Source organism: Chaetodon trifascialis, chromosome 24 (genome assembly GCF_039877785.1).
Source record: "Chaetodon trifascialis isolate fChaTrf1 chromosome 24, fChaTrf1.hap1, whole genome shotgun sequence".
Lineage (NCBI taxonomy): Eukaryota > Metazoa > Chordata > Actinopteri > Chaetodontiformes > Chaetodontidae > Chaetodon > Chaetodon trifascialis.
In genome coordinates this window covers 5,437,390-5,459,929 of record NC_092079.1, presented here as the reverse complement: position 1 = coordinate 5,459,929, position 22,540 = coordinate 5,437,390, and the positions used below count along the sequence as shown (strand labels likewise).

General features: G+C 42.2%; 1 protein-coding gene across 1 annotated transcript in view; it reads left to right on the top strand.

The window, feature by feature from the left end:
- cfap221 (cilia and flagella associated protein 221) overlaps positions 1 to 6,409 on the top strand; it is a 39,508-nt gene extending 33,099 nt beyond the window's left edge. The window contains exon 25 of the mRNA XM_070957917.1: positions 5,895 to 6,409. The gene's annotated coding sequence lies outside the window, so the exon portion shown is untranslated. The remainder of the gene's footprint in view (positions 1 to 5,894) is intronic.
- The last annotated feature ends 16,131 nt before the right edge of the window (positions 6,410 to 22,540 follow it).

Here is a 22,540-nt window from a genome sequence, read left to right as displayed (position 1 = left end):
GTTTGCTGTCTGAATATGATGTGGATCAGCACCTCCAGGTCTGAGGTCCTGGTTTGCTCTCTTAAAGCTGTGGCACAGGTTCTGGTATCTTGTGGTCTTGCTTGTATGAGGGAGCAGCTGCATTAATGAAGATGTTGTACTGGACTGTGGTGGAGTCAGCTGAGATAATGATGTTTGGGAAAGACTCCCTGTGCACCTCCCTTTGTGGGTTTCCTGCACAGACTGATGCTGGATGTGCTGGTGGATTACCCAGCTGGCCTGGGGGCACCCGGGACTCCCCTGGGAAGAGCTGGGGGAAGTTGCTGGGGAAAAGGACATCAGCCTGCTCTGCTAATTTTGTTGTCACTGTAACCAGGCTGGGTGGCAGCCAGAAATTAGACTGAAAGAATGCCCCTTTGTTATGATATTTGAGTCTGGATTAAAGAACTGGACCGACACACCAACCATCAGGCCATGCCTTTAGAATGGCCAAAAATTCACTTCCTTTTTTGTTTTTACAGCAAGAACAGTGTTGGTTCTGGAGGCTGCTATTGAATTTGCAAGTCATTATTTTTCAAAACACAACCTCTCTGTCCTTGAAGCTTTAAAGCGAAGCAGCCAGTCAGTTGATCAGTGGTGCTGGCTTGTGGTGGAAAATAATATGATTTTGGGTGTGAACTTACCAATATGTTGGTGATTTGATAAGTCAGTGATTAGCATGAAGACATCCCGATTCCCACTGGAGCTGAAAATGACTAATTTCACATCTTGCTTGTGTGTAAATAACTCACTCATCTCTATTCTGACTACTGTAATTCACGCTTGTTCTCAGATTTAGCCAACGGCAGGCTGTAGAAGACCTGCTTAACCTTATTTTGAGTTAACTTTCTCTCATTCCTTTAGAGCTTGTCACATGCTGGCTGCAAAATTAATTGCTGCAAGCTCAGTGTTCTCAGTTTGTGTGGGAAAGCAGAGAGGTCTCACTTCCACTGACGGGCCACACTTCCTAAGAAAAAAGACATTTTTGTGACACGACAAGCAATTTTCAATTAGCATATGACTTGTCGTTATTTTAACTTTATGTTTTTAATAGATTTTAAGTTAAAGGTACTCTTACTTTGTGAACACTATTGGTGCAATGTTTTGATGAGCGATGCCCCTTTTTTCCATTCATCACATATGCTATTTAAACCTGTGTCTTCTGGAACAAAATCATGTGGTTTTCTTGCTGATTTAGCATTCATGTTGAGCTGTGTTCCTTGCCACCTGATGAATGAATTCTCCTCCTCCTCCTCTCCTCATTCTCCTCTTAGCTTCGTGTTTTGGCCTTGAACCATTTCAGTTTTCTGTTCCTGGGAACAACACAGATGAGAGCAGTGAGAGTGACCAAAACAATAAAGTTTGCAGGCTGTAAAACCAATGAGAGCAGCTTTGAGGCTCATTGCTGTGTCCTCAGTATCTGTGGTTTAAACTGCAGCTGTGCTTTTGTCGAATACAGTCTGTAATGCAGACATAACCTAAATGCTGCCAGAAGGCCTGGTATCAGAGTTTGAACTCAGACCTATGGCACATGTGCTTTGGGTGAGCTGCAAATGAGTAACATTCAGTAAATTGAGCTGAACCTGTTCTAAATAGCTAAGCTGCTAACGCCCCCAATTGGTTCTAGGGAGAAACTCTGACTGTAATCATAACATTCGGTTCACTAGAACACAGGGGACATTTAAGTTACCCTTCATTGGGAGATGGTGGGAGACCCCGGTCTTGCTCAGCTCCCTCCCACCTCCTCTGCAATCAGAACATTATGCTCCTTTCCACTTTGATATCAAACGCAGGTCATTTTGAGCAAATGCTGCTTTTATCTGGTGAGGACGTTCTATCAAGATCAAGGAGTGAGTGTCCCTCTCCTTACCTCATCAAAAGGCCTCGAACAGAGCACATAAACCCTGCTCAGTCACTAGCTGTTGAAGACTTCTGCTGCAACATAAAAGCATCCTAACAAACCTTCCCCCAGGATAACTGGAAAGTTTAAATGAATGTATGCTTTGCACACTTCCAGAGCAGCATGCTGTTTGGGGTGTGAGCTCTCCTAGGTGTAACTTTGTGACACCAATAAGACAGACTGTCGCTTTGTAATGAGTTGAGGAACTGCATCCCACTCGTTGGTTCTCTTGTGGCTGGAGTGGAACAGGCCTCATGCTATTTTTGATGAGAACTGAAAATACATGTCCATTCTGCTCAGGCAGGAACAGAGTCATCTGCTGACGAGCTCAGAGCTCCGGGTAGTGTTTTCTCAGACAACATTCCTTGTGAACGTTATATTTATTTCCACGCAGATGTTCCACGCATGACAAATAGAGTCGCCCGCAGTTTGCTGTCTTGTATTTTCAATAAGGCATTATTGTTTGGAGGATTCAGCAGCACCTAGTCAATTATCTTCAAGTGGACTTGACAGCTTTATTTTTACAGTATGAATGGTACTTTCAGTATCATTATTACCTATGAAGCGAGGGTATGTAATTATTCTAACAGCTGCTCGTGTCCTTTTAAAAGTCTGTTGTGAGTGGACAGTGGGTTTATTTTATAATCTGGTCTCAGTCTGTGTGTTACCTGGCCTCTGTTCAAAAGTAACTGTTTCCTGAATGGCAACAGGTGTGATTTCCTCCCCTCTTTTTCTTTCTCAATTTGGACATTTTGCCACTTGTATTATTTATGGTTTGGCATGCCTTCAGGTTAAAACAGGAGTTTGAGCACTGTAGGCACAACATAGAGTTTGAGAGAACTGTTCCTGCAGACGCGTGGCTCGGCATGTAAGCCATGACTGCAATCTGTCTTTTCAGTCGTGTTCGTTGGCTACAGATCAGCGGCTCGTGGTGGCTGGTGGGATCTGGTGGGCGAATGAAACGCAACAGCTGATGTTTCCATGATGCAATCCCAGCATAAAGTGGGTAAGAACATCATCAGCAGCTCAACAGTCTCTTTTATTTGGTTGTTATTTACTCAGCAGTTCAGCCTGTGGGCGCCTGTGCATGACTCCACAGTACAGACGGTGGGTGCTGTACAATGTGATCTCCACAGGCGCTGTTGGCAGCTCTAACCTGTCATCTCCAGTAGAGCAATAAAGTTTAGAAACGGCTGAAAATAAGTTCTTTTCTTTTATGAATGTAAACCTAAAACAGATGGCCACTTCTCTTTGTCTGTTTGCTTGTGTTCAGCAGTGGCTGTCATTGTTCATTTTATTCAGCTTTTTTTTTTTTTTTTTTTTTTTTTTCAAACAAGCTGCAGGGTCTAAATTATGCCTCCTGTGAGCGACAGAATTCTTCCCAGGAAAAGACAGACCAGTCAAGATGCAGGTAGTTTTAAACATTCACTGCTAAAGGTTTAATGACGGGGAAATAGACGATATCATTATTGTTTTATATCAGGAGGTAGAAAAAGACACAGAGCAGCAAAATAAAAAAGGGTTTAATCTGGTAGTGATGAACCTGTTATGAAATTATCATTCACTTTGGTAGTTCCCCTAATCTTTACAGATCATTTTAGCGTTTTTCAGCTCCTTGGTTTTGATTCAGTCTCACGGCTCTCATCAGTGTCATTTCCAGCAGCAGCACGGTGAAACAGTTTTTAGCAAATAAATAACGCTCTGATAAACCTGCTGTACACTGCTCAGCAAACACATCAGCAACTAGCTAGTGAACATAGTGGAGAATTTAGTGAGTGCTGAAACCAAAACAGAGCTAAAAGAGGGAGAATATTGAATGAATGCTCATGTATACCAAGGTACTACATTCTAATGCTGAATCTGCTGGATGTGTAGAGAAGCAAAAAGCCTCTTTATGAGGAGATTATATACCAATGTTGTGTTTAGATTATTATCTCAAGTATGATTTTACCTCAAAATAGATAAAGAAATGTTTCCTAATCAGACCTCAGCGTGTAACACAATCAAATCCAAAGTGCTGTTTTGAAATACTCTGGGTCGGTTCTGCAAAAATACAAAAACAAGCTTCAGTAATACAAGCACATATACACTGGAAACTAAATTAATTGGCATTTACATTACCCCAGGTACCAATGCAGCATATGACAAAAACATGAGAGTGCGCCCAGTCATAGCACCGTATTCCAAAGGTTTCCAAATGGCATTTTGATTTGCATGTCTCCTCCTGCCAACAAGAATGAGCAATTAAGACATGTTGCTCTCAAGAAAGGCAGGCAGCGCTTGGCAAAAATCACACACTGTGGCTCAACCCTCAGAAAACATGCAATTAACACCTGCTCTTCTACCCTCGCTCACCCCTCCTGTTTCCCAGTGATTATTTTGTAAGCTCACACTACCCCATTAAATCCAAAAATACAAGCATGTATGTGCTTTTTCTGCCGCCTCCCTGACTCACTCATTGTCAAGCACATGAACAAACAAGCAGAATCATACAAACAAAAGTCATGTTCTGACACAGTTTAACAGGCCAGCAACACAGAACAGCTTTATGCTCTGCCCTGAGTATTTATTTATACCCTGAAAAATGGAAAACACGGATGACACAAAACTTTCTGCAGTTCAACAAAGACAAAAGACTGAGATCCTTGTGGTAAGTCCTGGAGATCAGAGACAGGACATCCACTCCAAACTGATCTTGCTGTCTCTGAAACCAAGTGAGCAGCTTCTTACCTCAGATTCAGAATTCGACTTCACAAATTTAACTAGGACAGCATTTTACCGCCTAAAAAAACATTCCAAAGTTAATCCTTCTTGTCTCAGTCAGACGCTGAAAAACTGGTTCATGCATTCATCTCCTCCAGGCTACTGTGATGTCCGTCTTGCAGGACTCCACTAAAGACTCCAGCTCATTCAAAATGCTGCAGCCAGAGCACTCACTGGGGCAAAAGAAACAAACATATTACTCATATACTGAGATCACTTCACTAGCTCACATTAAAATACAGAACTGATTTCAAAATACTGTCCACTGTCTACAAATCACTTCTAGGTCCAGATCCTGGAGCCATCTTTGACCTGCTCACTGCTTAAAAACCCTCCAGACCCCTCAGATCAGGCACTCATCTCCTGACTGTACCCGTGATCACAAGTAAATTTGGCAAAGGAGCATTCAGTTACTATGGGTCTGCTTTCTAGACCAAACTGCTAGATAACATAAGACGTACCAGATTATATTGATGGGTGGGAAGGGGTGAATAATTTTTATGAAAATGAACATGTATTTAACATTCATTCATATTCTATTTCATGTTGTTCGTATCTGTTGTGTGCGACGCACTGAGCCTACTGTGTTTGTAATGTGCTACACATTTCACTTGGCTATTGTCCAAAATCTATTGAAAAACTTGAATGACGCACGCTGGTTGACGTGTGCCAGCACTATTGTACTAAGCACAGTCGTGTGTGTGTATATGCATGTACACCCTCTGGTTAATTGAGGCAATGGAGGCAGACAAAAAGCAGATTGACAAGACGCAGGTTCAAGCTGAGCACCAAGACACTGTATTACTCAATACTGAATACTCACAAAGCAGTAATACTGGCAGCATGTCACGTGTTGCGTTGAAGGTCACTATTTCAGGGTTTGTCCGGGGTGAGAATAAAACGTTTGTAGAACTTGGCTGGCAGTCAGCCTCCATATTGCTAGCTGTTGTCCTGAGGTCTCTGTCTCTCTTTGGGTTACTTACTTTGGTAAAACTAACATTTGTCATCCTGGATAACCAGAAGAGTGAAGCTGGAAATCAAATTTTATATTAACTATATATTATTTAGCTACCTCTGCCTGGCTTTACCGAAGAGAAAGAGCACACTGTATTTGCTGCATACTTCTTGGAAGATATATTAAACCCGCTTATTTGCTCCCTGTCTGTGTCCCTCTGTGTGTGTCTGTGTATGTGTGTGTGTGTTTATTCTACAGGAAGAAATGAGGCAGCAGACCATCTCTGAGCCAGAAGCCCAGGAACATCAGGAGGACCACAATGAACAGGATCCCAGACCCACCGTCACATTCGTCAAGATGAAGAAGTCATGTGGGCTAGCAGACTTGCTTGGTCAGACTTATGGTAAAATCATCATTTGGTTGGATCACAACTGCGGGCCCAGCACTACAAACACGGTTTGTCCCTGACTGACTCAATGATTAACGGAGTAGCTGAGTGGTGAAGTGACACCATGAGTGTTTATTCAGCATTTGTACATGTAGGATGTGATTTGGTAAATAAAATTCACTTGACTGATATAGACTACAGAATAATTAGTAAACTCTACCATTTACTATTACAGACTGTCATTTGCTTCATAAATCAATGTGTTCTCTTTCAAATCAAACCTCCCAAAATAGTGTAAAATGTGTTTTTTTACACAAACGTAGCTGAACATGTGATTTGCTACACTGTCTCCTCATGCCACCTTTTTATTAAAGGCACTTTCTTTTCAAACTTCACGTTTCTTCCTCCTGATTTTTGCTTCTTACATGTGGGAATTATTCAGAACTGATCATTTTTGGTTACACTCTGATTATGTTTGGGTGTTATTAAGAAGCAGTCCCTCTTTGTGTTGTTGCACCTGGTGTAAGATCGGTGACATGTGAGTCAGTTCTTTCATCTGTTCACAGCTTCATCATTTGCCCTTTTTTTTAAATGATGTAATCCTGGCCAGGCATGATTGTCTCTGTTGGGGTTAAGCTGTACAAGCTAAGACTGAGCCAAAACCAAGAGCAGACTACTATGGCGTGTGAAAAGCTACAATTAGCTCCACAAAGATGAGAATTTTAGTTTCTGCAGAAATAAAGTAAACATCAAAATAATAACTTGGCTAAGATTATGAAAATATCTCCTGAAAAAACCTGACAACCACACTTGAAATTTGCGAGACAAAAGAGAAAAGCAGAGCTTGTTTAAATGATGTGTTCGTCACAAATGGTGAAGACTCTTGATCAGCTGAAACAGCTGATTCTCTGGATATGTCTTCTCATCGCCGTGCGCCACGTCCACCACAGTGTCACAGGGTGGAGGGCGTGGAGACAGGTGAAGATTAGCCAGCCAGCTAATCAAATTCAAGATTTCCTCCTCAAAAGATGGTGTGCAAGACAAAGATATGCATCTCCTCATGGACGTGACTCACAGGATGTTCAGTCGGAGACGGACATGGAGGCAGTGGCATGTCACAAGCCATCACGCTGAGAGGCTGAGACATCAAAGAGGCGACTTCATCATCCAGAGAAGGAAACCCCATGTCTTGCACGGCCTGAGAAAGAGGAAGGCCAAGAGGCAGTGGTAAGTCACATGTCATTTTGCTAAGATGTCAGCGTTTTTTCAATCTCTGTCGCACAGCAGATCACAGTTTTCAAGAAGAATCTCTGAGTTTCGGAAAATGTCGATGTCTCAAGAAAGGTTCAAAAGAGCACCTGTGTGTGTGTGTGTGTGTGTGTGTGTGTGTGTGTGTGTGTGTGTGTCTCTGTGTGTTTCAGTTGATGTCCCTCAGTAAGACTGACTGCAGTACCTGGAGAGGTAAGCTCTGCTCTCCCCATGCCTGTGACATGTATTCTGTGACATCACGTTCTAAAATGCACTGGTGTTCACTGGTCAATCCCACATTCACTGTTCTGCTAAATACGCACTAGAGCACCACATGTATTCATTTGCAGCTGAAAATAGTCCTGAGTATATGTGCTTTTTGACCCTATTTGAATTGCCTTTGCTGAAAATTATAGTGTCCAGCTGTTGAGGATATTACAGATGGACAAGGCAGAAATGAAGGTGTTGTTAGGTTTGGTCTTTTCGTGGGACATACACCGAATAACACCAGCCATATTATTTCATCCTTTCCAAAAAAACAAAAAAAAAAACAAAACCCTAATCTTAACCAATTTAAGATGTTTGACCTTGTTTTTTTCTAAACTGCACAAAGATTTTCAAAAGGTCCAGATTATTCTCTCAATGATTTCCTGACATTATGTCACTGTTTGGCAGCTAACCTGCCTCTTTCTGATGTGACCAGGCCTTCACACTTGAGTTGTTATGCAGATTACACAAACAAGATCTAACTGTTAGCGTCAGAGGTGCTGGTCAACGCATTTTGTTCCCTTTAGACAAAGCCAGGCGGGCTGTTTCCCCCTGCTTTGATAAGGGCTGCTGGCATTGCTGTCATATTTAATGGACAGAGTGGTATCTTCTTCTTATCTAAAACAGATTAGCGTATTTCCCAAAATGTCAAACTATTCCTTTAAATTTTTCATCCTGCTAAATTCTCCTGCTTTCACTCTTTCTGTCAGACTGAAACATATTAAAAGTCTCTCCTGGACTGAAAGCTGGTATTTTGCAGTTGGTTTAACAACATCCTTTAACGCAGCATATCTTAAGTGTCGGCTATGAAACTTTCATAAGGAACATTAAAACTGTCGTCCATTTGGCCTCGGTTTGACATCAGTGAGCTGCCCTCTCTATTCTTTTTGTTTCTGTCATGTTTTGGGCAGCTTGTTTGCCCGTACTTGATGGAAGGATTCCCCTTTTTTCTCCTCCACTGGGAGAGAGACAGCAGACAGCGATAAGAGAGAGGGAGATGGACTGGAAAAGAAGGACAGGGGACAGACTGTCCCAGACTTTTGTTTCTGCTGTTAGGCATTGGACAGCAGTGATGATTAGATGTGGACCCTGATAAATACAGGTGATAGATACATGGACATACAGAAACAGAGAGAGAGAGAATAAGAGAGAGGCCTTGACTCTGCCCTGTTGAAGCTTGGGTAATGGCATCAGCCTTTCAGAGAAGACATGATTTATTTAAACCAGTTTACATGAGGGAGCAACATCACGCAGTTCGCCACTCTTCTAATTCCTCCTCCTTTTTTTAAAAGCAGGGATACCTCTCCCAAATACGGCTCAAAATAAAGACTTGCAAGCCCTACTTTTAGCCCTGTGTCCTGCGCTGCTGCTGAAGTGTCACTCTGCTCCCCAGAAAATTACTTCTGTTTCAGTTGCCATGCATGATTGAATTGTCTACTGGTGGGAGGACAATCAAAACACAAAGCAGAGAAAACATGCAGAATGAATCGATAAACCACCAAAACATGTCAGGTGAATAGAAAGAGATGCGAGAGGAAATGAAACACACATGAATCAAACAGTCGTCTGAGCGAGTTGCAGACAGATGTATGTTTGTTGTGGGTGAGATTTGGAAATATCTCATCATCCAATGTGGAAAAAAAAAAAAAAAAAACATGTTCAGTAGCAGATGCCAGCCCCAGACTTGGCAAATGTACATCCATCTGCTCGAGAAGTTTGCTTCTTCATGCTAAAATTGAACCCCATGGTGTCCATTTTCGTAGAGATTAAAGGAAAAAAAAAACCAACAGAATTTCAAAGAACTTTAAAGGGGCACTCTGACAATTTTAGTCACACTAGAGATCATCCTACATGTCATGGATAGTGCTGATCAGCTTGTGAAAATAGCTGTGTTGCATCTTCTGTTGCTCTGAAGCTTTCTTTTGTTTCCAAAATTACCCTGATGATGTCATCAGAGTCATCTTGAGTCAGGCTTGAAGCTTTGTTACAATCTTCGTTACATTCGTTACAAACTGGGGGCATGGAGTTTCACCGATGAGGGCGAGAGAGGGAGGGAGAGAATGAATGAAAGATGCTATTAAGTTGCATTCTGGGAATTGTAGGATCTCAGTGTGACTTATCCTGGGGACTGAAAATACTGAAATACCTTGGCCACCGCTGCACCAATTCTGACCTTTCTCTTTCCAGTCTGTGTCTTGTTGGTGAGCTGGCTTGTCCTCATCCATTTTGTTTTTTTGTCGTTTGAGTTCTGTCCAACACAGCTAAAAACCTCTGCAGTAGAAGTGTCGGGTTTGGGTATCAGTCCTCAGAGCCAGCAGAGGTACCAATTTCTCTACTGTCAGCTTCCATTGGCATGAATGCAATTCGCTGAACTGTACAGCCTTAAGATGTGTGGACGCTTCCATAAGGAGTTCGAGTTGCACTTTTCCATACCAAAAGCTTTCTGCTCTTGATGTTTCTGATACAGTTGCTACAGCACTGGCACAAAACACTCCACTGGAATGCAACAAATATGACAGACTGGTGGTATGTGTTGTGCTGCGCTGTTTGGACACACGGTCCTCGAATAACATGCCCACAAACAGCCCACAGACACACACGTAAACACACAGAACAGGCTTTCCCACTAATTATCCTCTTTTTTGTGTCAATGCCACTTAGGAGTTAAGCCTGATTGCACCGCTGCATGATAAATGCTCCTGTCTAAACTGCTCCTCTCTTAACTGCTCCCGCCACCTTAACTGTGCTGCTCTGCGAGTTCACGTAAACAAGGAATTGGCTTTTTCTTGTGGATAAAGTTATTTATCCTCAAATGGCAAGCGAGTGGTTAGCGGCTCAGTTTGTAATCATCCCAAACACAAACTACCTGTGTTCATTAATGCCACACTAATTACCTCCATGGCATCACTTAATACTTCTTCGCGATATGTTTAGATGACTTTTCACCAATGTTAGCTTGCCATCATAAGAACAGTGGTTACATCACCCTAAAACGAGCCACAACGTAACTGAGCAGCTCCAGAAAGAAATACTGCTACCAGAAGTTCACTTAAGTTCTGTGGAGCAGTTTAGCCTCTTTCAGCTCACTTGCCATTGGTTGGGTTCCACGCCTCTCATTGCTTTGATTTCAGCTGTAGCCGGCTGCTGGTGTCAGAGAAAATGCTCTAAAGCCCCACTGTACACTGCTCAGCACCAAACAGCAGACAAGCCACGTTAGTGACTTTCTAGTGAACGTAGTGAAGCTTAAAAAGTTGAAAAGTTTGAAGACTTTTGTTTGCCAGACAGCGAGGAACACTCCAAGTGAATGCTAATGTTTCCCTCTATCGGCCACATTAGCTTAGGTGACTGTATGCTAAGAAGTATGCCCAATCAACTTAAAGGTAATTATATATTGTTGTGTTAACAGCTTGTTCCTGCAGCCCCCAAGTGAATGCAGTTCTTTATTTTGCTCTTGTCATCTGCTTAAAAAAGTAGCACAGAGCTGTTCGCAGGTTCCAGTAGTCTACCAATCAGCGTTCCACCACCGAACAGCTAAAACACAGCAACGGTCTACCTTTGCAAGTCCCACAGGCGGTGAGTCAAATTGAATTTAAAGAGCAATTATAAAACATCTCGGGGAAAAGCAGCTGAGTGATTCGGCTCTCTGCTGGTATTTATTCCCTATTGATTTTCTCAAAAAAAAAATTTTTACTTGCTTTTCCACCTCAGCCAAGCGTAAAATGTGTTTATTTTCATGAATTAGCGAAGTTTTTTCTTTTTTTGGTGAGGGGGGGTTCTGAAATTTACTGACATTTTCATACATACACATTTCCGCTGTTTTAATTGAGGCGACTTCATGTGCAAATACAGGCATGAAAACAGATTTTGGTGTGACGGCTTCACATGTCGGCCCCTGCTGTGTTAAAGGAGTAATTAAGATGGCTGAAGCAGACTCATCTGTCAACTTCTTTGATGAACAGCTAAACAGGGATGACATCTATTATCTCTTTGTGATCTGAAATCATATGCAAAGCTGGCTCAGACAGGCTTTTATTTCTTTCTGGACAAAAAGGCAATATTAGGCTCGAGTCTGTTTTGAAAAAAGAAAGCCACTTTTTTGGTAGCTTTTCTGTTCTGGCTACCTTTGTTGATAGATAGATTTTTTTGAGAAATAATTCCCCCGAGCAGGGGAGTTGCTCTGTTTAGACATGCCTTCCCAAAGCTATCCACATCAGCAGGCTGCCCCTGTTAACTGCCAGCCCTTATATCTCTCTTTCTGTCCTTCCTCCTCTCCCCCCCACCTCCTCCTCCGTCTCTTATCTCACGCTAAGACTTTTCTCCCTCTGCCATCACCAAGTCCCCTCTTTCCCTCTCTCTTCCGCTCTATTTCGGTTCCCTCGCTCATCTCGCTCCCTCCTGTTTCCCCCCCATCTCACTTTCACCCCAGTCTCCTCATTTACCCTCCCATTTAACCCCCACCACCTCCTCTGCATCTCCTGCACACGCACAAACACACATGTATCTTCATTCCGTCATCTGTCACTCATTTCTCTCACAGTGGGAAACGTTTGATCCAACTCTGCATCATTCACGCCCAAACTTTCTGTTATCCAGCCTTCAATGATAGAGTAGAAATCCTCTGATTCTTGTTAGATATAATAAAACATCCTTATTTTTCATGCAAATGACTTTGTGCTGCTTTAATTACTGAAACATCATGCTGTTTCCATCAATCAAAAGGGAGAAATGACTTTAATTGTATTTTTGGAGCTTGAAATAAATTATCAGGCCAGGAATTTCTTCTGCCGTGCAAAACATTTATCAAAAATTAACACAGTGTAAACAATAGTTGAGTCAACAGGTTGTCAGTCACATAAACCTGCTGATGTATTTCTTTATCATGCTAATGTGATCTTGTGTAGTTGGAAACAACTCTGCATACTGATCTTGAATCACATCCTAAACATTCAACATTTTTTTCCCATCTGGACTAAAAAAAAGATAGAAAAAGTTCATGTCTTGTCTAGTTTTCCCCCTTTTCAATCTTTATGCTAAGCTAAGCTAATTAGTCTCCTGGCTGTCACTTTATATTTGCCAACATATGAGAGTGGTATCAATCTTATTGCCTAACTCTCGGCCAGAAAGCAAGAAATTAAAAGGGAAGACTTCATATTTCAGGTATAGTTTTTAAAGTTTTAAGGAATCTTAATATTATCGTCTGTCCTCCTCCTGCAGAAACTAATATTTCCAGCAGTTCTTTGGCTTCATGCTGGTTCATGCTTGAGGATAACATGCAAGGTGTGGTCTGACCAAGCTGGAAGGCAGAAGCGTCAGCAGCTGTTCTGTACTTGAAGGCAGATTGACAGGCCATAGAAAGGCGCCAGATTAGCTAAATGTTTAAATACTGGAATAGCTGCACATGCTGTCAGACAGTCTTTCCTGGAAGACATTCACAACTGCACATGTGAAAGTGACAGTAGTTGTGCAAGTTGAGTTAGAGAATGAGGCTTACTTTTTGACCTCCACTCCTTTGTCCAATCACTACATGGAGTGTGTGTGAATGTGGAATTGTTGGTTGTAGAAAATGACTGCAATTGCCTGACTCTGCCCCCTCAATTCTGACCTCAGAATGTTGTCTTTGAAATGGCGTTCGACCATTCAACAATCTCTGATGGTGCCCTGTGCGCTGGCACCTTTACTGTTGGTGGTAGCTGAGCCGCTCACTGAGGCCGTGGTGCCTCGCTTGAGGACCTTGCAGCGATATATTTGCCCATGGTCAGAAGAGTGCTACTCATTCATCTTCCCCTCTCTGTTTTCTAGGGGATTTGATAGTGGTCTTCCAGGCACAAGCTTGCTGTAACCTCTGGGCTGCTACTGCCCCATTTTACACCGGTGGTTGACAAATCACTGTTTTTCTCTCCCAAAGGGACTGCCTGCAGTGGAAATGAGCAAAACAAAACACATTTGAATAGTCTGTATTGAGCTAACTACACAGGATCAGCCGTCAGCACCTCATTGATGAACACTTGTTCACATTATTGAGCACTGCAGGTTTCATAGGATTAACACTTGGCCTCCTTTCACCTCTGCCTCTTAAATTAAAGATCATATCTACAGCTTCCAGCCCAGTCAAACTCTGATCATATCATCACTGTTTGTGTTACATTTTCAATATGAATCATTTCAGGTGGAAAACTCCTCTCAAAGGTTGTTGTTTGGCATTCTGGGAAATGATGAAACATTAGAAACTGATCAAGAGTAACTGAGTGTGGGTTTTAGTTTGTCTGGGGACAGAAGCTCATGCCTTCTATAACAGCTACAGTTTTGGGTAGACCTTGAGTGAAAAGGGCTGTATCCCCCCGAGGATCCCATCTAACCATAAAGAAATATCTTTACTAAAAGGCTTCTCTTATCCCATCCTCATTCATGGGCAATAGTCAATGCTCCTATCGACCAAGAAAAATGAGATGAGAGTGAGGAGGAGGAGCACCATTGAAGATTAAACTGCAAGTCCTGTGAGGGTAATCGGCCTTTAGAAGGGCTCAATTTTTACAGCTCTCTCCATGAGAGGTAAAGCTGCTGAGGCCTTTATGTGAAAGAAAATGGGGCAATACAAGCCAGATTTAGTCTGAATATTATACACACTTAATTGATACACACCAAATGTGTTGGTTGAGCATTCATATGGAATATGATGTTATATGATGTTATGACCTATCATTAGGCCCTGCAGTGTCTCCGAAAGGTGACACCTTTCTCTTACCCTGAAGTAACGTACCTTTACCCAAGCAGAGAGCAGGTACTCGAGCAGGTAGAGCAGGTACTGGACTGGTTCACCAGGTCATATGTCGATATTATATCTGCTTAAGCTAAACTACATTGGCTGCCCCAACTAGCTTGAAATCTAAGCTCAGCAAGTAGTCCAGCCATCATTACTATTAGCTAATTCCAGTAGTCCTGCAGCTGGCTGCTAATTAGCATCCCCTCCATCCATCTAGTTGAGCTACTAATGCAGATCCTTCAAGTGCATTTCACGTAGAAGCAAATTTGTAGACTGTTGCAGAGAATTCATAATTCTTATTGAAAAGAAAGAAAAAAATGTCCAGCAAAAGTAAAGCAAGTTTCCTCCACAGCTAGATGCAAAAACACATCTTAAGCAGTGTAACTAAGCAACTGTGCATGCTATATTCTGTTACATTCATTATTGAAAGAATGTAAATGTCATTCAGGGTCTCCTGTTGGTGAAATTTATTTGAGAATTCTGTCAAGCCCCAAACCTGTGTAGCACATTCAGTACTCCTGACATTACAAAGCCCCCCAGAATGGTCCACATACTGTGAGAGCACTCAGTTTCAGTATTGTCAAAGCAGGCAGGCAGCAGCTGGAATTACAGATCATATGAATTATGGATTGAAGAGTCTGATGGGAACAAGGAAGCATGTTGTTCTTTGTGTTTGTTTGCCAAAGGTTCAGTCAGGTTTGGTAGAGGTGAACTACTCGCAGTAAGAGTCCTACAGGAAGATGGCAGGGAATTGGCTTTACATTTTGTTTTGTGCCTTTCATGTTTAAATCACAGGCCTCATATTACGAGCAAGATTTGTTTTGCAGTGTGGTTGCTTTCCATGATTCACCCTTGCAACTAAGATAGGTCGTAAGACATCCAACTAAGATAGGTCATAAGACATCACATGCAACATGCAGACCTGTATCTGGTTTAGGTGTGCATATGCAAGTGGCCCAAATCAGAATTGAAAAGATCAGATTCCAAGCATTTTGTGCTTTTAATTAAAAAAAACAAAACAGATCTGAGTCACATACATAAGCAATAAAACTGAATTCGGGCCCACAGTCTGAATGTAGCTAATGGAGCTTTTGCAAGCGATAATATTGGGATAATGTTGAACGCTAACATTAGCACAAGTCGAGAAGAGTAACAGTATGAGGTTTGCCAACATTAACCACCATAAATACCAGAATAAGTAAGGCTGAAGGGAGCAATGGTGCGTTTTATTGCTTATGAAACCACTTTTGCATTTGTTAGATGAAGACTTTCTTGTCTCCAAATATAGGAAATACATCATAAGAAACATTTTCACCGTTTGTGCAAGATATTTTGCCAACAGTCCCCCTTGAAGTTCCATCCGAAGCACTGCAGGAAACAGCTTAGTGCTGATAATTGAATGAAAATAGGTCGACTAGTCCCAGCAGGAAGTCTTGACCTTTGCCGTATGTCATCTGTTTCATCTCCCATCTTATGTTGCACCATCAGAAATGCAATGAGTATTGAAATATTCAACACAAGCAATATGTCTCCTGCAAGAAATCATTCGATCTATTTTGAATATCAAGTGGGTAAAAGGGGATTCCTCGCCGTCGTAATTTTCATAATTTATTTGCTGCTGCAGATTTTCACAGATTGCTGTTTGTAAAGCGCAGTGCAACCAGTTTCAGCCAGTGCTCTGTTTTCCTGCATGTCCTCCTCTCAATATTCCTGTCTCATTCAATTTTAATTACAGCTCCTAGGATTTATACTAGACTCCATAGCTCAGATCAGCCGTAACCAACTTTTTTATGACTACATTTTTAGATGTTGCTCCGAAGACTGGGCTAAAATTACAACTCAATTCATAGACTGCATTCTGTCATGTGATTTGATTGCTTCAGCAGCAGAAATTGAGATCAGTCTCGCAACAAGGTGTGTCCAAGATGGTTAATCGTGACGATTCCACTCACCGAGATACATGCGTTGCCCGATTCTCCGTGCAAGGCGCTGGCACATTCCCCACAGTGCCGTCGGCATTAAGTGAAACTCACAAATCAGCGTGTGATTGATGTGTGGTCTGGCTCTGCAGGAACTAAAGCACTTGATTGATATAGCATGCCAAAGAGGAAATAGCAGGGTGTTGATGAGGTGTGTCTACAACATTGAATTTTGTTGTTATAAAATAGAAAGGATGGTTCTCTGTATCTCAGTGACCTTTTTTTCCTTCTCAGTTTGGGTCTTTGGTTCCAGAGCCATGAGAAGAGGCTTTGAGTTGGGGGTGCTGTCGTGGGCCTGATACGATAATATGATGTCATCATGGCCAAGGCACAGTTTACCATGTGCAAAAGGCTGTGCAGCACCCCTAATTTCCACGGCTCTGCTCGAGGAAACAACTGAAATTTGAATCTCTTGGGAAACGACATGTTATATTTCATCCCTGTAATTTCCCCGCTGGTCACAGCCTTTTTAACGTGTAATAATAGGGCCATTACCCACTGCTGATGACAGTGGTCAACTCTGCTGCATGGCTTGCAAGTAAAACCTACTTTGTATCCTCTCTCTCACTCACACACACTTTGTCGCTTTCCTCTCACTATTGATGAATTGACTTGGGATGCAGCAAATCCAAAGAGACACACACACGCACAAACACTTCCCCCTTGATTTGTAATTTACATGATCACAGACCTGAGCTCTTCAGCTAAGAGGGATGTTTCTCATGGCGCAGGTGCACCCTTGGCCAACGACAGGCTCTCATGACCCTTAAGCTGATTCTGGCTGATGAAAGGCAGTAATCTTTTTTTTGGTCTGAATTACTATGTGCGCTCAGGAGTTTTCCTTCTTCCCTCCAGCATTCCCCCCCACCCCCCGATCACGTAAAAAGTTTTTCTCTGTTCGTCTGTCTGAGAACACTCACACCCTTATGATGGTTTTCAGGCTGGTTTGCAAGCCCGAGGCAATGGACACAATTGTCTCATTCATTCTCTATTATTGTTAAGCTGTAGCGTATAGAAAAGTTTATCCAGCATGACCACTGTGTGTGTGTTTAATCTGGATTTCAGTTTACCGTTCATGTCCTAGTGGAACAACTGTTTGTTCGCCCTGCACATGCTGCACAGGCTCGGTAAGAACCTTTTATTAACACATCAAACACTCAAAATACTCATCACTTTTGGGCTGGATTTCCTGAATCACTCATCTGTCTTTTCACATAAAGCGCTTCATTCTTTCTTTCCATTTAACCACATTTTAGTTTTGTCAATTTAAATCACGACACCAATATACTGTATGTACACTTATCTGCGGGAGAGAGCCACCCACTTCCTCAGATGAAAGCGAGTGAGACATGACTGTGTCACCAGCCAATTCATGAACACACAAACACGCTCTAAGAATATTCACACCCCGTTGTCCTCATGTATTTATTTACACTACTAAGATCCACAGCGGCTTTGGGATACGACTTGTCATTTCTGGCAAGATTTCACCAAAGGCGTGATTCTAACATCACAGATCAGACACACACACACCTGCTTGTTCCAGTCACCTAGCGCTGACAAAATAAATAGCAACAAGGCCTGGGAAATGACATGAAACTAACAAGATTTCACCTCAAAGTCTGCCATCTGGAGTTACACATCTTGAGCCTGACAAGTGTGATTATTGGCTGAAAGAGCCGCAGAGAGGCACGTGCCCGTACGCATGTACAGTACATGCACAGCTTTTCCCACCTTGCATGCATGTGTGTTTGCAGTTAACCGAGCGACAAGTTGGCTTGGGTATGGACAATGACGACTTTTTATTCAGTTTTCTTTGTGGGATTACCACCTGCTGCCACATACGGGATACGCATGCACACATACGCATGCTTGTCTAATGTGGATCTCGTGTTGATTTAGTAGCTTTAACATTCATACAGATGCAGGGGCAGAAACAGTGGCAAGAGGAGAAGAAAAGGCTGAATACCCGTCTGATTGGGTTATACATACTGTCAATGGGGTCTCTGCCTCATAAAGATTATCTGTAGCACACAGGGCACAGAAGCAAACACTGTATGTTTGTGGCATTGGAGGGGAGGGGGGGTTTGAGTGTGTGTGTGTGTGTGTGTGTGTGTGTGTGTGCGTGTGTGTGTGTGTGTGTGTGTGTGTGTGTGTGAGAGAGAGAGAGAGAGAGACGGAGATATAGAGAGACAGAGAAAGAGAAAGGCAGAGTATGCATTCAGAAAAATTCCATCCGGAGTGTCTTCAGCTTGCAGGGATGAAACCTGAATATTTTATTTGACTCGAACGAGCTCGAAAGAAGTCACGCGAAAGAAAGAGAAAAAAAAAAGAGGCTCCAGCTTCTAAACAAGTCAGTGTGTTTAAAGGTTCTCCACTTCACATGATTGCACCCTTCACACGTCTTACATATGGGTTTTGTGGCACCAGTCCAATTATGCAATCATGCGCCTGGAATGGAGGCTTTAAAAGAGCACTCCAATCAATGCAGTGGGTGTTTTAGCCCAAATCCCCGCTGTGGGAGTAGTGTGTCTACAAGATCATTGACAAAATAGTTTGCTTAAACAGATATATACAGCCCAACATACCAACTGCTGTAATTGACAAATTTGTGATTGAGATTTTAGTGTTTTTCCAATGAACAGAAGGTGTACAGGGCAGGTGTGTGATCAGTGATCATCTGAGGCAGATGTGTCTGTAATTGTCCAATCATAGCCCAGCAACTGTATTTCGGCACAGCCTGTCAGGCATTAGCATTAGCTAACTGGCTCACTATTTATACTATTTATAAATAGCCAATCATAGTCAATTAGTGCATCATTAACAAAGTACAATATGTAGGATTACAGAATGATTTTAAAGGAGTGCAGCAGTGCATAATTGTGAGGCAAAGTGCAAAAGTATGCAAGAAGTATATATTAAGCATCCAAACAGGGTTATGCTAGATAGAGTAACATTTGAACTGTATAATGGGGCTGCATGGTATTTGATGCTCACCACATACATAGAGTGATCTTTGTAAACATTATCTTCCTCGCTGTCCTCCTCAGTGTCTCCCTCCCTGCCCTCTGCTTCAGTTTCCTGCATGGTGGACGATGAAGATGCACCTCCAAGTCCTCCCAGATCTGTTGTCTCCATCTACAGGTAAACAGCTGGCTTTGGGCCAAATGTTTCTGTGGTTGTCTTTGACGGAATGCATGAATGAAGAATGAATGTGCATCAGGGCTGAGAGACAAGTCTGTGACAGACGAGCTCTGGACTTGGTTTGTCTTCTCACATCTGGACTGCTCAAAGACAGCGTGAGAGACAATTTAACTGCCTTGTTAATGTTGGAGTAACAATCTGGATTGCTTGTATTTTCTATGTGGACCAAATCATACTCAGAGGATGTTGCCAGATGTTTTCGTGCTTGCTTCAAGTGCATCCTGTCTCTCAGAGTGGAGTCTCTGTCAAGTTGCATGGTGGTTTTTGTGATGTCCCTCCTAAATTCAATGGACTGCAACTTTGCTCTCAACTCCCCACTGATTGTTTGTGCAATGCTCTGCATGACACACACCTCCAACATTGACTCTTTCACAGAGTTTGCTGTTTGTCTTCCTTCAAATTGTTTCACCATTTAGCAAGTGGGCGACTAGGTTTTTCAACCAGTTTTCAGTTTGCTATCAAGAGCTTTTGCCACATTAATACGCTCCTGACTCATGCTTAACGAATAATAAATGATGTAAAACGCACTTGTTTTCATCTGCTAGATGTGGATGGACAGCATGTCTTTGAGACATTTTCAGAGAAATATTCTTCTCAACTACGCAGGTTTGGTTTGACATTTATGGCGGAACATCAAAGTAGCTCCTTAATATCTGTTGTTTTTTTAGACATCTCTCACAGGAGGTTACTTCATTGAGTCAAATGTGTTGACAAGAAATTCATATTGATGACCAATGACAGTTGCTGCTGTCTTCTTCTGTTGTTGTTTATGGCTGGTTTATGGTTGTTTTCTGCTGGATTGTAACAGCGTCTCAGTGCACAGCGGCCGCCAGCAGTGATCCCATATATGACATTCTCCATTCTATAACCCAGACCCTATTCAGTTGCTGCTTGGTGTGCAAAAGTGTGTTTTGAGACAACTGGACATTATGCATTTCTGATTATTGTTAGACATCCTGTTCATAATACTGTACTCAAATGCAATGGCTGAGTGTACTGCAGCTTCAGCCTCAGTCTTTTAGCATTTTTTTTCAGCTCTATAGGCATCATGTGCATACAACACAAACATTAAAAAGCTGGCTGCAGGCAGAATTTTTTTTTGCAATTTCTGGAGTTGGTGAGCTCACCACAGCTGCTGAAATCTAATCTTCCATGTTTTTCTTCGGCAATTTTAAGATCCACAATCTCGAGGCTCTTCAGTCAAATCAGAACCTGTGATCACCTTCCAAAGCCTGAAAATTAGGTTCTTCTAAGTTCCTGAAATCCTGACTGCAAATAGATGGAAACATCACAACGCCAGATTAAACACTGCGTGCACAGAATTTAAAAGTATCTTAATGTCAAGTCAAAAGGGGAGTGTTCCAGGTGCATTTTCCAAAAAGGCCACCCTCTGGCCCAGTTGCTGCTCCTATGAACACTGTACCTCTGTACTCTGACTGTGTTTTTGTCTCTGGTTTCTCCTCTGGCATCTGGCCTCGTCCTCTCCTGAATCCAGAGAGAGCGCTCTGCAAGGATAGCAGCTGCCAGAAGATTGGTGTTGATTCTGCCTCAGGTTTTTTGTGTGTGTGTGTTTGCAGTTTGCTATTTCAAATGCAAATAAAAACCTCAGTAGGGCGAGAAACATCACAGTAGCTCGGCTTTCCACCTGACTAGGTGCGCTAAATTTCTGAAGGCATTCACGCCTTGGCAGAAATCATGGCAGAGATGGGGCCCGGCAGACGGAAAACATGTTGTTTTGCCACATTGCTTATCCATTGAGACGCCCACTCAACTCGCTTGTATGGTGTTTATTCAGGGTCTTTTGTATGAATCAGATAAAAGCAGAACAACATGTGCACTTAAAATCCTTTCATACCAGTCGCATAAAAAACATGAAATGAGTGAATGGATAGCAGGTCAATCCGAACTCGGATCGCAGTTTGTATTTTTGGATCAGCTGATTTTTAATCCGCCTTTGATGCCAATGGGGACATCTTATTTTAAATCCTGACTTTTTAAAAGCCAATAGGATTGCGTTGTTATTATCCTAAAAGATGGTTTCAGTCCTGCCAATTTGTGTTTAAACTTCCAGCTAAAGGCTTTGACGCTTTAGGGAGGAAATCATGAAATCAAATTTGAAACCAACCAAGTAGCTAAAACAAGTCAAAGGCGTTTGTTTGATTTTGACATACAGACACAACGGCGGTATGGAAACTACCACATTGGCCAGCCTCAGGAGTGTGTCCGCACAGGGGTGACAGCTGGTGGACATGATGACTTTGACTCAGGTTCCCCCTCACAGGATCCAAAAAAAGGCGAACAGAGCTGTCACAGATGTTTGGCTGACGGCGGCTCATTTCTCTTAATCACTCCCCAAAATGACTGTGATGGACGAAGGATTTCCCCTGAGCCACGGTTTTGTTTACACAATGAAACAGGAGCTCTAACTGAGGAAAATGCCAATGCCATATGAATAATCCAGGCGCTTGTGGATGTTTACCAGTAAAATCACAATGACTGCAGCAGTTCCATGCGTGTCAGACCAACAAACCACCATCCAAAAAGAGAGAAAAACCACCCCGCTTTAGTCTTTTCCTCTCCAATATGATTTCCAGCTTATGAGTTAAACTGTTTTGGGGCTATTAAATGCCTTATTTGCACATATTTTACAATGAATTTTATGACAAATGTTCCTCACATGTGAATCAATAACTCTGATATGTTAATAATCTAAGTGATTCTCTTAAACCGAGGATTTTAAAATGTAAAGCGGGCATTCCTGGAAGAGAGTGGAGATGGCTGTGATGTTAGCCCTAGAGTTGTTTGGAGTTTAAGTAGATATATACTGTAAAGGCAGAGTGGATGTTTTATTCTGCTCACTTCTTCCCCAGAAAGTTTTGAAATAAATCTAGGACCAAAACATTTCTGCTCTTACTGGGAAATTTACCAAAAAGTTATGATGGAAGTTTCAATAGAATGGACAATGCCTGTAACAAATATCTAACTTTCCACAAACTTTATTTGCATCTGAGACACACTTGCCCTGTCTGTCACGGTAATGACAGCAGTGGTTTTGCAG